Source organism: Zosterops lateralis (genome assembly GCF_965231275.1).
Source record: "Zosterops lateralis genome assembly, chromosome: 1".
NCBI classification, from domain to species: Eukaryota; Metazoa; Chordata; class Aves; order Passeriformes; family Zosteropidae; genus Zosterops; species Zosterops lateralis.
In genome coordinates, this window is record NC_139762.1 from 32,734,764 (window position 1) to 32,752,005 (window position 17,242).

The 17,242-nt window shown below is 39.6% G+C and overlaps 1 protein-coding gene across 8 annotated transcripts in view; it reads left to right on the forward strand.

The window, feature by feature from the left end:
• Positions 1-1,029: 1,029 nt before the first annotated feature.
• DNAH11 (dynein axonemal heavy chain 11) overlaps positions 1,030-17,242 on the forward strand; it is a 79,153-nt gene continuing 62,940 nt past the window's right edge. For 5 of the 8 annotated variants that reach the window (XR_014590828.1, XR_014590829.1, XM_083869028.1 and 2 more), the window contains exons 1-3: positions 1,030-1,124; positions 7,665-7,735; positions 8,348-8,459. The gene's annotated coding sequence lies outside the window, so the exon portion shown is untranslated. Of the gene's footprint in view, positions 1,125-1,182; positions 1,266-7,664; positions 7,736-7,762; positions 7,861-8,347; positions 8,460-17,242 lie in introns of those variants that run through there. The other 3 variants (XM_083869031.1, XM_083869032.1, XM_083869033.1) reach the window with 3 other exon arrangements.

A 17,242-nucleotide genomic window follows, 5' to 3' on the forward strand; every position in this document is an offset into this window, starting at 1 on the left:
ACATTGGTAGTAGAACTCAACTCATAGTACCATCCTAGACATTTTCTTCAAAACAACTCCATGATCACAGAGGTCTCCAGATACCCTGCAAAGAGCAGGCACATATTTTATAAGGGTGTGTTTGCATTAGTCACATGGCAGAAATCAACTTTTCCTGGGATGAGTGACTGTTTACAGAAATGCTTTACAGCTTGGCAGACCACCATGGGCTGGTAGAGACATCAGCAGCCTGCAAGTGCCAAACTGAAGAAACCTCAGAGGGAAGAAACCTGTCAACCAAGTCAAGCTGGCTTTCCTTGCAGGTGACATAATGGGTGTTTTTCTCAGACATCCACAGATATTTTGCCTTCACTGGGTTGAAAACGTATTATGAAAATATCTGCATTTTGTTTGTAATCAGATACAGTTAGGCAGCTTTAGCAGCTGTGAAGTTAGGAAGGCAAACACTAGTGACCTGTTCTTTTTTTCCCGAAAAAAGCAAGCCGAGGAGCTGTTTTAAATCCCGGTAGGAAGTGTTTGTTGCACGGTGAGGGTAACCTCAGAAAGCAGCTGTCCGTCTTCCCACTGCAGTGGAAGAGGCGGCTGCTACTCTCACGGCCTGAAGTTTAACTAAGAGTTGCCCAATTAAAACGCTGTCGGCTCATTGCTTCCTCCTGAGCCCGCAGGAGGCTCCTTGTGTCCTTGTGTCCCCGCAGCCGCGGCTCCAGCGGGACCTGTCCCAGGGGTTGTTCTGGAGCCCCGAGTGGAAGCCGGGCATTTGTGGCCTGGTTGGTGTCTATCAGCTCCCACTGGGCCTGCTGCCCTGGGATCCCCGGGCCCGCGGGGGGCAGGTACGGGCCGGCAACAAACAGTTAATTTGTGGCACTTTTGTACACGTTTGCCAGAGAGATGCTGAGACAGGGATTCGTATTTCACGCGTTCGCGGCGGCGCGGGGATGATGCACCAGGGTTGCTTCACAGGGACCGGACGCTGTGAAGGGCCGGGAATTCCCTCAAACCCCACGGCGCTGCCGTGCCCTCCGCCCCCGCCCCTCCCGCCCCCGGCACCGAGCGGGCGGAGGGACCGGGACACCGCCGGAGCAGCGCCGTGCCCGGGAAAGGCCAGCCCGGGGAGACGGGACGCGGTGAGCGGGGGAACGGGACGGGGCGGCCAGAGATGTGTGTGTGTATGAGGAGGGGAGGGGGCAATAAATGTCTGAGCCGGCGGCAGCGGAGCTGCGTCCCCTGCCCCCAGCGCGGCTCCCGAGGCGGCCCCGGCAGCGCGGGTGAGCGGGACCCCCAGCCCCTTTTCCCCTGCCGAGACCCCTTTCTCTGGCAGAGCCTCCTGTCCCCGGCAGAGCCCCCTGTCCCCTGCCGAGCCCCCTTTCCCTGGCGCCGCGGTCCCGGGGCAGCGCCGGCGGCCGCCGCGGGTGCCTCCTGCCGGCCCACGGGGGGGGTTCGCAGGGAATTTCAGGGGGCTTTTCGCAGGGAATTTCAGGGGGCTTTTCGCAGGGATTTTCTTTTCCACTCCCCCGCGGTGAGTAGTGGGAAGATGCCGCGGGGTTGCGTTCCTTATTTTCAGTTCTGAAGGGTTTGTTATTTTGAAAACCTGAAGACCGACCAGCGACCGAGTCAGTGGGAATGTCGTCTCTCGATGGGATTTAGTGTGAGTCTGAAACAAAACAAAACAGTTGTTTGGTTGTTTTTTGAGGAAACAGGGTTTGGACAAAACCTCAAGCTGATTCCACAGCCTTGGTTTGACTAGCAGAGCAGGTTCAAAAACTAATTCTTTGTGCACGTTTTCTTTGCATCACTGTGAGGCTCCACTTGTATCTCTTATCCTGTAGGCTGGATGCATTTTAAAAATTGTTTAACTCTAGAAATCAAGAGGTAGAAATACTGATACTTTACAGTCCCAATCTTCTTCCTGACCTCTCCTCCCTTGACTGTGTATGGTTTTAAAGATCTTCCGTGTCATTTACTTTGACAAAGGTAATTGATTTCTCTGCTGTACTGGCTTTTTGACATCTGTGTTGAGAACTAGTAATACAAGAACTGTGTAAAACTTGGTCCCAGTTAAAATCTTCCTAGCAAATGTGTTATTTTCACGACTGTAGTGCCCGACAGGAGATCTGTGAACACTTTAGTTGTGCAAAGCACAGCTCCCCTTCTCCCTCCCATCCTTCTGCCAATGGAGTTATGCTTATGCTATGGCAGGGATTCCTGCTCTTTCTAACCTCCAGTTGCTAATCTATGCCACGAGTAGGCTGGCATTCTCTAAGGGGATTATTCCTCTGCTGGGGAGCTGTCTCTGTCCATCTTAGCCCTCTGCCCCATACCATTCAGTGGGCTACAACCTAATTTTAGGAGTCACTTAATGCTGTATATGCTTTTTGGTGTGACAGAATTAATCAATTCCTTGTTGGTGTAATCCCAGACAGCACTTAGTTTAGCCTGTACTCAGTAATGGCTGTTAACCCTTTCAGGTAGGCTAAAAGCACTTTGCTTCAATGAAAATTTCAGTTCTGTATTTCTGAGCAAGTAGAGAAATTCACAGTAACTTGCAGAGCTGCCAAGCCATGAAATACAGAGCCCTGGCAAAGAGGATTCTGAAGAGTTAGTTTATTTTTAGACATGAAGACACAATTTGTGATGAAATTATGCTGTCAGAAATATTTTTCTAGTTCCCACTAACTTAAGGAATCAAGTATATACAATTGAACAGAGTTGAGTCTGTGAGAGTCTTGTCTCATCTCCTAAATGCAACTTGCTGGTACCTGGAAAGAGGACCCTGATTCTATATCTGTTTCCTACCTATCAGGCTTTCTGGAAGATAAGACTATATGGATTTTTGGCAGAGCAGAGATGACTAAATGCAATTATGTATATTAAAATATGGCACTGATGAAAGGTGTTATGGCATATCCAGGGATGATTTTCAAAAGATGATCTGTATGATCATATTTCCAAGCTCAGAGGCTTGGAAAAGGTCAATGAATATCCATAGGGAAGCTGGAAAAGCAAGTTTAGGAGGAAGAACAAGGAGCATGTATGTTTGTGTAGTATAGGTATTCTGGAAAACATTTTTTGGATTTGAAACTTGCCTATTTACATGTCACATTTTCTTCACTCTGTCCAAACAAAACATGCTGAGGTTCTGGCTTCAGTTGTTGGAGAGCTCTGATGGGCAGCTGAAGCCCTCCTCATCTTTTGTCTGTCTGAAGAGAAACGGGGCAGTGGTATTGTCAAACCAATAACCCACATCTCACTTGAATCGGGTCCCACATGAGGTGGTGCACAAAGCTGTCTGTGCTGTGAGGAACACCACAGAGTGCCTTGGAATGGAGGACAACAGAAAGGACCTTCAGTTTGGGGAGTTGGCTCAAACACTGCCAGCACACAGTGGCCTTCATAGAACAGGTTTTTATATCTGAAAACTTGTGATAAACCAGGGGGAAAAAGAAAGAAAGAGGAAAAAAAGAGAATTGTATTTTAACTGGCACCAGAGACACCTGATGCAAAATAGCTCTTATGAAAGATCCTCTTTCAGAAAATATAGCTATCCCACTGCTGTCATCTGAATTGTTTACTTCATGAAAGATATATTCTTCCTTGTGCTCAAGTCTCCAGAGCCATCCCCAGTACAGTGCAAGGTGATGTACTTCTTGTCCAGTGCACGTCACTGTGAAAGATGAGGCATGAGTCACTTCCCTCATGGGCAGTGATGACTAACTGCCTGTGCTTCGGGAGCACTAACGTGGAGCTGCCACACCAGCAGCTGGGCACACAAGGAATCATCACCTCAAATCAGCTCTCTGATGACTACCCGATGTAAAAACAGTTTATTAAGTTGCAAGATTAAAGACTTTTACAGCTCATAAAGGAGGAAAGCTCATAAGAAGGTAATAAGAGAAGGAATATTTAATTTTGCACGAGTCTTCCTAAAGTTATGATGCTTCTGAAATCTTCTGAAATGTAAATCATAAGAGATTTGTATACAAGATTTCACAATGTGTCACATAGGAATTATTAGGATTAAACTATAAAAACAATTACTTGCATAAGATTTTTTTTAAAGACAAGCACCTTCTTTTAGTGCACATGTCATAAAGCTCTTTAGAAATCTCTTGCCTTATTAACAATATGTAGAAGACATTTAGAATTAGGAATAGGTACAAAATGTTCAGGGTATTTTTTGTGTTGTAAACATTCTGAGACTAACATGAAGTATTTACTTTTCAACTTTTCAACTGAGTCTATATGAACACTTTGAAGAAAAAGGAGAAAGAGACTGCAAACCAGACCAGATTCCTACCTTTGCAATAAAATTTCCTCTAAAATTACTTTGGGAACTCTGCCTTATAGCAATGATGGATTTACACTTGGTACAAAAAGGCAACGTCATGGATTAAAGGTTTTGTACCGTTCTTTCCAGCTCCCGAGTCATGCCTCTGGTCCTGATCTTGACTATTTCGGTCTCTTTTCCAAAATTTTGAGAAGGTTTGGCTCATCAAAATAACATGTTTTTAAATGTAAATACTTCAGTTCTGTGGAAAATTTTCTGATGTACAGATGCAGGTCCAAATTTTGGCTGGAGGGAGAAGAATGTAGTGGTCTATGTCCATAGGTCAGGCTTGGGGAAACCCAAATTTAAGACCAGGAAAGCCAAACAGGTCTCACAGAACAGTTTTTAATTATTACTCCTGCATTTTTATGGAAGAAAATGAAGTTTCAAAGTGGGAATAAATGTGTGCCATTTATCCCACAGTATCACAGATATTGTGTATAAATACCAGTGGCAATGACAGGAAGATGAAAAGTATTCTTTTTGTCTGCTAGTATTTTGTTAGCAGCGTTCAGATTTCAGGCTGGTCATTATCTTTTCAGTTTGATCTTGAGAAGCAGTGGTTATGAATAGGGGCAGGGATAGAACCACAACTCCCCCGCCGAGACGGAAATCTCTTCGCAATTGAAGCCCATGACAAAACTCCCATCAACATCAAAGCAGAAAGATTTCAAGCACAGCAACCTGAGTGCATCTAAAATCCACTGTTGGGCAGCTGGGAAAGGTCAAGGTTTTTTTCAAAGATTAGTAGGAAAAGAAAAAGACTGAGAGCAAATCATGACTAGCATAAAGAGAAGAGGAAGTTGACAACTAAGTTCACAGTTCATTGCTAAACCTGTGTTTATTAAGGAAGCTAATTTTTGTGAAAACTGATACAGGCATTCAGCTGGCTTAGGTGTTTCTACTTCAAATGAGAATGGGATTATTTTTTTCCTTGGTTTGATGTTAGGGAAACGAATATATAAGATTTGGTTGTCACAGATGGTATCTGTAGCATTATTGTGGCTGTTAAAAGCATATTCTGCAAAGAGAAGACAGAATTTCCCAGACTACCTGCTAAAGTTTGTATCCTATTTATCTCATAACTTTCAATTTCCATGTGTTTACGTTATTAAAAAAAACCCAAAACAAAACAACAAAAGATTTGTCATCGCAAAGTGCTTAAAAATTATTTTAAAATATTAAAACCTTTTGCAAAGAAGATACTGAAAGAGAGATAAAAGATTTTGACTTGACTTTACTGTTTGTTCAGTATATACAGAAGGAGTTTAATTTATAACTTTGGTATTTAAATCTAGTAGTGACATCTCATAACATGGCTTTAGTGTTCAAAACCAGAAAAATAACCCCCTTAATGACACTTTTGCTCCTTTTTTCCATACTAGAGAAAATCCAAACCCTATCAGATTTACGAAGTCAGCAAAGTATAAGGAGTTTATTGTGTTAAGGAAGCATAAATTACTTCATAAAGCCACAAATGAACTTGTTAAATTAATGTCTGCCTGATGAGTCTCTAGGGAGCACACAAGCAGTGTAAGTCATGCCCTCCTCATGGATGAGATGGGAACTGACCAGTGTGATGGATGTCAAGAGGCTTTTAGGAGGGGAAGATGGGCTGCTGGGAGAGCAGACTTCTGCTGGCCTGGAGTAGCTGGTGGTGCTCAGGGGCAAGCTAGGATGGAGCCTGAGCTTCAAGGTGCTGGAGAAACTGTTTGTTACTCTATCAGGCCATAATAAATTAGATTCTGGGAGAAGGATGATGGTTGAAACAGATAAATAGTAGTGCTGTGGTTTTCATCCTGGCTTCTCCAGCTTTTTTTTCTTTTTTTTTTTTTTCCCACTTGCTTGCCTGTTGCTTTGCAATTTTTACTCACTTATATGTCTTTTGAGGTTGCTCTTGTTCTGTTCATGTCTTCACTGTCAAAACAAGCTGAACTGCACCATGAGTTTGTAACAACTTATGCAAAAGCAGACTTGTGTTATTTTTCAGTTTCTTGTTTGTGAGTCACTGGCACAGAAAGAAATCAGTGGTACACGTTATGAATGTTGCAGCACATCTTAAGCTGCCCAGGACTCTAAAACTGAGTTCATAGAGAGGGTCATATCCCTGAATTCTGTAACTCAAAAGTTACTTTGATCTTTGGCGCTGAAAGATGTTTTAAAATATTTTTTGGTACAATTAGTATATTTTAAACTGTAATTGTTTTGTCATATTGAAATATGAATTTTCAGGAATTTGTATTTTGTGTTAATTAGTTTCAAAGGTAAGACCTAAACAGTCTGTAGAGTCATCAGAACTTGGAATCAGTTGAAGCTACTCTTCCAGGATACAAAACAGGGTTATTCTCTTGAATTACCTTTTAAGTGTGTTTTCAATAGATAGCACTTCTCTGTTGCCTTGAGCATTTAATGTGAACTAAACTCATATCATAAAAGGCAGCTTATTGTTTTTGATGAGACTAACACTAATATCAAAGGATGGCATCAAAAAGCAGAGTGTCACTAATTGTTCAGGTGTGCCTCTATTACCTGTAGAGACAGCAACAATATGAGCTGTGTTCCTGAGAGCTCACAGCTTAAGCAAGCCTGAGTCTTGATTTCTATTTGGTCCTGACTGTGTACAGAGATAATCAGTTTCTGGATAAATGGAAATTTATAATCCTGTCAATAACAAATGATCTGAAGGCTCTGGCCAGGGTCAGCTCCTTGCTCTGTGCCATGGCAGTGAAGCAGTTGTGCTAGGCAGAATAGTGTAAGTACTAAAAGCTCAGCTAAAACTGAGGCAGAACTGATGAATTGGCTTAAGTGAGAGGGAAAAAAAAAGAGTGTGGAACAGAATGTAAGCTTTAATGCTCCATAAATATTTTATTAAAATGCTTTGCTCTGTATTATTCATTTCTCTTTTTGTAAACACTGGCAAAGTGTAATAAAATATATTAAATAAAGTCTACTTAATATTTTATGTTTATGTTAACTCTAATGTTTATTCAAAAAAAATTACCATGTAACATTAGGAAATTAAATAGTAAAATGTAGATTTTTCACTTCTGGAATAACTGCAAGGAACCATTCAAAGGATATGTAGCCAATAATTTTGAGAGGGTGTTTGGGCATGATGTTGATTAATAAATACAGCTGAAATGCAATCTGTGTCTTTATAAACAGTCTTGTAGCTCTTGTCTTCAGGATTTTTTTGGGTTTTTTTAACCTTATTCTAGTCAGAACTAAATTCTGAATTTCAGTGTTGTTCATCCTTAAAGTGCAAATAGGAATGGGAGGTGAAGAGCTCTGTACTATCATGAGGTAGTATTTACTTCGAAATTGTGTTTGTATTTTGCAGACAAGACTCTAATTCCAGGACACTGCAACATGCAGTTGAATCAATGGTGGTTGCAGCAGACTCATGACACTGTGGGAAGGGATTCTGCTGTTCTTCTTCTGCATGGTCTTCACATGGGCCTCCAGACCGAGCTGAACTTCTGGAAAGCAAGGAGAGACAACCTTTTATTTAAAAATAAACAAATAAGAGATTTCAGGTATTATTGCAAACATCAAGGAGAACTTCCTTTTGGATTGCCTGTCCCTATGCACTTTGAAAAATGAGGCACCAAAACAACTTTATATTGTTTTGTTTTTGCAAATAGTGGTTTCCCAAAGTAATCAAGGTTTGCATAAATTACAAAAGAAAAACTGATTTAAACATAAAAGGAAGTTGAATGTTAAGGGGTTTAATAGCTGTAAGGGATTCTGTTGTTCTTGTCCATCACTTCTAAATTTCTTCCCACGACATTTCTCACACTCTGGAGAAAATGTGTTTGAGTACAAAGTTTATATTCAGGAAATTATTGCCAAATTTGGCAACGAATCAGACAATATTGATTAATGATAATAATCATAGCTCGTTACAAGCAAAATAGCTCTTTTTAATTGAAAAATATGGGCAAGGTTACTTACTTTCCAAATGCAAAATATTACTGGGAGCTGTGTTTAATCCTCTTCTTTTTCCATGCTTGTTACTCACAGTGTTGTGATGCCAAGATGCCAGATGAGTGAGAATTGTGAAGAATCCAGTTCATTCCCCACTTTTTGACCTTCCCAAGGATTTCAGTGAGCATGCGTCAGTCTTTATTTGCTGGTAGGCTTGGGACATATTTATTCATTAATTCTCTGAGCATACTTGTAAGTTCTTTATTTTTGACATGATCTTCAACTGTTTTCTTTCTTTTGTAAAATTATAGCTTTGGTGTTGTCTAGATCAAAAAAAAATTATTTTGCCAAAGGAAGCAGCTGTTAGATCCTGTTTTTAGGAGGTTTTCAAGGAAGAAGATGTTAAGGGTGGAGTGAGTGAGATGTATATTTTGTGTTTATGTGTATAAGTGTAACAAAGTAATCCGTAATTTGTCTTAACATGAGAGTCGTGGTGCTGAGTTATATAAGAGATGCAAGAGCTTTTTGTGTGCTGAGATGGCTCATTATTTGTTTGTTTGTTTGTTTTAAAATTTATGTGGATACTTTTCCTGTCATAAAAATAGGTGAGAGAGATAGAAGTAGCAAAATCAATCAGTGTGTGCACTTTTTTCAGCGTTGTTTTTGAGACTTTAGATGCAGTAAATTTGTACATAGATAAATTCTACTGCCAAGAAAATTAAGGCTGTTAGCAATAAAGGAATAATTAACTGATATATTACTTTGTATATGAAATTAAACTGAAATGAAATATAATGAAATACCAGCTTCTTCTATAATGTTATTCAGTTTAGGAGACACTATTTCTGCAAAAAGCTTACACTTACAAATATTTTTGTCCTATTTTTACTCCTGGTTAAAGATCATTGATAAAGGTTTATAATAAAACCTGAAATAGTTACATGTTTGCAAATTTATTTATTTTTTTAATGCCTGTGTTAAAATTTTGGGTTGTTGATGGAGGTCATAATTTTGTATTAGTGAATTAAAATGTGAAACAGTTTTTGTGTTGATGTATGAAGAAAGGACCAAAATTTCTATATTTCATCAGTTGTCTTTAGCCAATAGTGTACAGTGACAGAATGCAAAAATTTCAGGTCTCTTCTGAAGTTTTGAAGCCAGAGATGTGTGGAACACCTACCAAGTGATGAAAAGAAAGCATTTCTCACCAGGAATTTGCCACCTGTACAGGCTGGCATTGCTCTATGTCTCTCATTTTAATAACATTTTGAGCAGGAGAAGAGCAGGCCTTTGTTGAACAGAGATCAAAACAAACTGCTTGTGTGAGTCTGAATTTTTCCCAGATCCTCCTATGCCAGCAGGAGCTCAGAGCAGGTGTGTCATGCTTTCTGCTGAAGGGCAAAACAGCAAACTTTTACAGTCTATGAAAAAAAGTTGTCAGTTTGTTAAAGTTCCAACTTGAAAAAAACCTGGAGTCCTTATCCTCTTTGATGAAAAAGCCCAAGCCATTGAACATAACATCAGGAGTTGGAACACAACTCTTTTTCAGAGTGTCAGGATGCACTTGGTGCCAGATTGGTTAGGAGTATTAACTGATATGTAATGAGACCTCTGGTGACCAGACCTGGCCTGTCCAACATACACTCTGTTTAAAATGGCTGCAGACTTCAGACTTATTTTCCTTTCATTCAAGGTAGAAGTTTCACGTTTCTGTGACCTAGGTATCTGTGGTGATTCCTGCTTCTCCTTGGTCTGGTTGGCATCACGGAGAGGAACTACAGACATTCTAGAAAGGTGCCGAGCAGCCTTGCTACCAGAGTGGAATGTAAACCATCATTGCCACTTTATGAGCCTTCATGCAATTTCCTGAGCAATCTTTAGCTACAACATGCCACTAAAACCTGCATGTCTTTCTATTTTAAGTAAATAATTGCCTTACATTCCTCATTTAGTCTTGGTTAGCTTGGAAATGATCCTCTATTAAGCCAAAGTGCTTTTTCTGTTTTATATTTTTACACCACTTGTAAAAGCCCAAGATATTGATCTTTATCTGATACCACTGGAAAAATACATTCAGCTCTTTTGGAAGATGAAATTCTCAAATATCTTTAATTTAATCTCACCTTTATTTTACACCATCTGCCTGATATGGAGCCACTCTGAGTTCGGCAGCATGCCTGTGTAAGTCATAGTCACAACCTACTTATTGACCAGGCAGCTTCAAGTAAGGGTCATAAACCACCTAAGTACCTAATAAATAAATGTTACTTGATACATGGGACACAATTAAAAAGGACACAGATTTAATCTGTCTTTTAGCTGCCTAATAAACACCAAAATTACATTACAGGTACTTCCAATTGGTTTTAAATTATTAAATTTGAAGATGAGATGAATAAATAGTTGTCAGATAATCATCAGCCATACAGGTACTGTGTACTGAAGGAACAAAAGTTCTTTAAGTACACAGTACTTTAGGTACACAGTTCTTCTTGTCTAGTGAAACAAATTCTCTAGAATCCATACAACCTTTTCAGGTTAGGTTGCTACTCCTTAAACTCCTTTATTGGTATGAGTTTGCTGCCTTTCTTCTTATCATACTTCTTAGTAGGTATTTCTGTTTGTGAATTTCAAAATGCTGGTAAGAGCTGCACAAGCCAAGAAAATACGGACTTTGCAAACAAGCTGTGAATGACCTGCCTTGAGGCATTTTTTGTGGTCAATAAGCTTTCTGCATGCTTCCACTAAAACCAAGTGTACTGCTGGGAATGTGAGGGCTTTCAAATGTTGGCAAGCAAAGACATTCTGTAGGGATCACTGTTCTGGAGCATTTTGTTGGTCAGGAAGTAGGAGAATTATACATTGCATATGCATGTGCGCTAGGTTTGATTCTGGGGTTGGGAAGCCCTCTTCCTCAAGTTTACTAAATGATAAAATTTAAGAGGACTCATATTACCATTCCTGTATTTTTTGGCACAATATATACTACAGGAGAATTAGTACCCAAAAGCTATGGCAGTGTTATGTCAAACAGGTGAATAAATTTCCAATATCACTCTTACTAAATGAAGAAACTCGCTTTACTGTTATCTTCTGAATGTTCACTGTATCAAAGATGATATGTAAGAGTCAGTTGAGGATGCTCTGGGAGCACCTCAAAAGTGAGCATTGCACTATGAGATAATTATAAAACTAGAATCATTAGTGATAAAAATTTTAAAATATAATACATGTTGGGGTCTGTGTTTATATATAAATTGAAAAGTAACTGTATTACTGATGTCATGACTACATATTGAAAAGTAACTTTTAAATTTTTTTCTGTGGTTCATTTATTTACATTCTAGTCTAGATTGTGTTTTTCACCAAGAATCTTTTCAAAGAACAAACTGAAGAAGCATTGGATCATGTGAAAACAGCTAAAACAACCTTAAAAAGCTTTAAGGATTTATTCTTTAATCAAAGAAACATATTGGAAAGTTACTTCGCCTATGCCAAGGAATTTAAACCATGGGATTTCACATCTGAGATGTTGTTTTCCAGGTCTGATATGTTCCCTAAAAGCTCACTGAAGATTGAGGTATTACTTATTATCTATGCTGTTGGATAAATACAGTATCTGAGAAATATGGGCCACTCTCAGTCATGCAGACAGCAAGGCTCAGGTTTCTAATACCCAGAACATGAAATTACAGTGCATAGAGGAGAGTTAAGAGTTTTAACAGGATGAGAATGTCACATGCTGTGCAAAGAGCAGACTAGTAATAGCATTATAAGAAGTTGCAAAGGTGATTCCTAAATCCACCCTTTCTTAGGGTTTTGGAAGTTGCCTTACTAAAGTGCTGGTCTCCACATGCAGCCCATGGCTAGAACTTTCTCCTGAGCATGGCACCTATATCTATGAACTAAGGACTCATCTATTTATAGCTATAAAAAAATGTAGTCTTTTAGGCTAGTGCTTGGATGAGACACAACATCCTCTCCCTTTTAAGATCCCTGCCTTTAAGCAAGGGAAAATTAAAAATCTGAGGTTGGGAAAGAAGTATTTGTCTAATATTGTGGTTAATCAGCTGTGTAGGATGGGAGCAGCCAGAGATTTTACTTCTCGCTCCTGGGGCCTTTTTATTGTTCTCTATTGAAAGTGGAAGCAGTTGTAGTAGGAGTCAGGACTGGCAGCTGATTAAAATTACAGAATCATAGAATAGTTTGAGTTTGAAGGGAACTTTGAAGGTCATCTAGTCCAATTCCCCTGTGATAAGCAGGGACATCTTCAACCAGATCAGGTTGCTCAGAGCCCCATGCAACCTGGCCTTGAGCGTTTCTAGGGGTGGGATATCCCCAACTTCTTTGGGCAATCTGTTCCAGTGTCTTACCACTCTCATACTAAAAAAACCTTCCTCCTAATACTCAGTCTAAATGTACCCTCTTTTAGTGTAAAACTACTCTCTCTCATCCTGTAGCAACAAGCTCTGCTAAAAAGTTGGTCCCGATCTTTCTTACAAGTCCGCATTCAGTACTGAAAGGCTGCAATTATGTGTCCTCAGAGCCTTCTCTTCTCCAGCCTGAACAACCCCAATTCTCACAGCCTCTTCTCAGAGGAGAGGTGCTCCATCCCTCTTAGCATCTTTTTGGCCCTCCTCTGGACCCATGCCGTTCCAGGAAATGTGAGGCTTGCTTTTGGGATCTGAGCTGGAAAATAATGTACTTTAGCTCTGAAACTATTGAGACAGTGTGCTGCTCCATCCCACCCCTTGCAATACTATCCAAGAGTAAGAAATCCAATCTTACAGTGTCTGATAGTGCCCACCAGCACCGCCTGTGAAAGGGATTTGGGGTGAAGGTGTTGGATCTTGGCTGTCTGTCATCAGAAAGACAGGTTGAGGTGCTTTTGGTGGGGGGGAGCTGTAAATACTTGGGAAGAGCATCCTGTGCCAGCAGTTTTACAAACGTGGCAGCTTGTGCCCATCAGAGACCCCGTGCACTGCCACTGCATGTGAAGGAGCTCTGGCTGGCAGTTCTGGTTCCTCATAACCAGGTGGGGCCACAGAGAGCCCTGCCTTGTGCCAGGGGTGAGGGAAGTCTGTAGATGACAATGGTGAGATGAGGGGTCTGCAGTTACCAGGGGTCTGCTTGAGGAAATCATGATCCTAGGGAGAATAGCTGTTTCTAAACATACAAGGAAAAAGTTATTTTCATCCCTTTGGGGCATAAAACAATTACTTCATTTGAGTGAAATCAGAGACCATAGAAATTAATTTGGCACATGTTACAAAAGAGGTTAAAGTGTGTTCAATTTTGTTCCTCTGGGAAAGATTTAAGTTTAATTTTCGTAGCAACACTTTCTGTTATTGTAATAAATCATGTGTTTATACATGAAAGTACGTGTTTAGGAATGCTTGCTCTTTTTCGTCTAGGTCTTTTTTTAACTCAATCTGCTGAAATTGAAATGGAGTTAAATGTGAATGCTCTATGGGACAATTCATTTCCACTTGTGTTTTAATCCTGGAAGTGAATCAACCAGGATGAAGCCTTACTTGAAATATCTATTATTCCTCCACCTTTTCTTTGATAGTAATTATGCATAGAATTAACTACTCATTCTGCCAAACCAGAAAGGAAAAGGTCAAATGGCAAAAACTATCTCAAACATAGGTTTGTTACTGACTTTTGTATAGAGATTAATTAATTTTTATTCATTTGATCAAGGAAATTTCCTTTATTATGTTGCAATTTCAAAAGCTGAAAAAAATGGGTTTTGGTGGACGTAGGAGTATAGTTAAAGTGAGCAGAATGACTGTATAGTTTCTGGAAAGCTCTTCAGAAAGAATATGCAATCCTTTAGATTACTGTAAGATGTTAATATTGCACCCTATACACAGGGTATTATTATTTCTTTGTTTATTCAAAAATATCTGTAAACTTGGAGATTGTGACACTGGGGATTTTATAGTGCTGAATTGAGCTAGGTATGAGATAGGCTTCCAACACAGCTGGGTATGGTGTCTGCCATTTGTTCTTTAAAATGGAAATTAATTTTCTTAAGAATAGATTTCTGGATGCAGTTTCCTGATCAGGTGAATTGTTTAGAAGTGTCATATGTAGAGACACACTCAGATGGCTTTTGCCAAAGATTTTTAGTGGATAAACTAAATTTAAGTGAATAAAATAAATTTGGATAAAGTGAAACAAAATACCCCAGCAACATTGCCCAAAATTTTTAAGAAAAGGAAAAAGGTTGATTTTTCACATACAATATACAGAACTGTCTGTTCTGTAAGCTTTTTTTCCTGAGTGTTAGGATGCAATTTGTGTGCCATTCTGGTGCAGATACAAAATCAGTTGATTCTACTCAAAAGATAGAGAACGTTTTTAAAATGTTGGTTTATAGAAGTGTCTTGCAATAAAAGTTAAAATAATTTCTAACACTATGCTCACCAGCAGTCATGGTATGTCTTTATGATAAAACATAATGTTTATTACTGTACTGTTTTAGACACTATTTTTGTAATTTTTCAAACTTTCGGTGTTAAATATTGCTATAAATATCTGTGAACTTCGAAAATTAGGTTTTTGGAAGGATTTCATTCCCTTCTAACATAAATTCAAATAAGGACATACCCTATCGTATTATGTAGTTGGCTTTGCTGCCTGCTGGCTAGAGCACTTCACTGGCAGGAGGGCAGCCAAATTCTGTCTCTTCTCTTTCATTTTTACCCTGCAGCTTTGTGCAGCAGGGTAATATTGATTGAATTCCACTCAAAGTGCGGGGACTGGTGAAGCCCAGGTGCGTCCAGCTCCAGGTGCACATGTAATGAGTGCCCTGGGGTGACTCTCTTCTTCACTATTCTGATCCAGAAAGAGATTCTCCTAAAGCCATTTGCCTGTGCTCCTGGCACCTGTGTACCCACAAGGCTGCTGGGTTTGCCCAGATGCAGACCATTAGAAGGTGGGCTATAAGCTTTGATGGTCTCCAGGAACTTGGATCTGTATGGCAATTTTGCCAGTGAGCTAAGGAGAGAGATGGCTGCATGTGTGAGGAATGGTTTGGGGGTTTTTTTAGGTATTATTTAAACAGGGAAAATTTTGGAAGTAGGCACAAATCTTAAAATCATTAAAATAATAAATAACAAATAAAAATAAGTTGATAAAATGTATAATAATGATACTTACAATAAAATTATTAACAGAATATAGAGATTTACTGTTCTATTAGATGGAGTAGGAAGTATTTTCTCTGTGTGCATACACTTATTTTTCTTGCAAGTATATGTCTTAATCTAGGTAATTAAAAACCCAGAGGAATGGTTATAAACCAGATCTAAACCAAATGAATGGTTCTGCATGCTTAGCTCATGCAGAAGCCTTGAAAAGTTGTTAATGCCTTTGGACTAAGATCCTGATACTTCTTTAAAATCCGTGGCAAAGCTTTCCATGTCTCAGGGTCAAGACTCACTCTACTGTACTTCTGAGTTTCATTGCTCCTGATAAAATCCCTGAGAATTCACAGAAAATTCCTGCTGATCCCTTCACAAGGCTGCCTCAGAAAGGAGAAGTGAATGGCAGCAGTGACGTACTGCTGCCTTTTCTCTTCCTTCTGAAGCACCAGGAAACTCAAGGCACCAGCCTTGTCTGTGGAGATGTGGATTTAAGACACCCCTTCCGAGATGTGTGTAGTTTACCTGGTCTTGCCTTTACCTCTGGAGGATTCCCTGCATACTCAGTATGTAAACATAAATTTTCTGACATGCTTGAATAGCAGTTTAAAGCTGCTAGGTAGAGTACAGCAATCATCACATTTGGTCAGATGTAGATTGTAAGAGGGTTTGAATTGATCCATTTTTGAGATGATGAGTGCTTCCTTAGTGGCTTGACTGACTCAGGACAAAAGCAGCCTTTCTAGCACAGTTCTGAATGAGCATTCTGCATAGTAAATTTGCTGATTTTCCAGTTTATTGCCAGGTAAAGCACAGTCAATGAGTATTAGTTTTCAAGTTTGAGCCATTGTTCCTTATGCATGCAATCTTAGTGTTGACAGCAGAAGTACAGGTGAAATACCAAGCACCAATTACTGCACCGGTTTTACTGTCACCACTAAAATATTTATTTTCCAGGTTCTTCAGAAACTATTTGCCTTTGGGTTTTACAATTCTAATCAGAAGCTTTATCAAACAATAGCTGTCATCTTGCAGCTAATTTATTTGTCAGAAGCTTCAAAGTTCATGCTGTTAAGTGCATGATATATGAATAGTGTCCACATATTTCCAGGAACAAGCGTTACATGCTTCTCGATAGGCAGGAATGTGTTTGGTTAAAATGTGAATGGAATGGCCAGAAAAGCAGAACAGAGCAATGGTCTGGTTTGTGGTGTGACTGGGGGGGGGGGGGCGGTGTCTGATCCCAAAGAGGATCAAAGGATGCTTAGCTTTCAGGGTACAAATGTGGACTTCTCAGACTTACTGTTCTAAATCAATTCTTGATAAGTTAGATATATAGATTCTTAAAAGGGAATATATTCTAATTTAGTCACAGAACTATATCTAAATTCCTTTATTTGTCCTCAAGAAGTGCAGTAGTTCATCCTGCCATGGGTTTTGTGTATATATGTGTATATATGGGTTTTATGTATATATGAGTCATATATGCGCAAAACCTCAAACAAACAAAATCCATATTAGTTGAGGGATGGAGGGAGTTAGAAAGGAAGAAGATACTTAAATAAACAAGCTAATTTGATATGCCTATTCAGAAATACTGGGTTTTATTTAAATGTCCACCTTGGCTACTGATACTTCTATTTGTTTATTTTTCAAATGGCTTGCAACAGGAAAGAGATGCGAACAAGCTGCAAAGAGAAAAAATTCTCAGAGATGATTAATGTTTAACATATTTAGCAAAGTAACAAGTGTAGCTTTACATGTTGCTGTTTGTGTTGCTAATGGAAAAAGCAGAAGGTGCTGGAGCTCTCCCTTTAGAGCCAACATGAACTTGCGT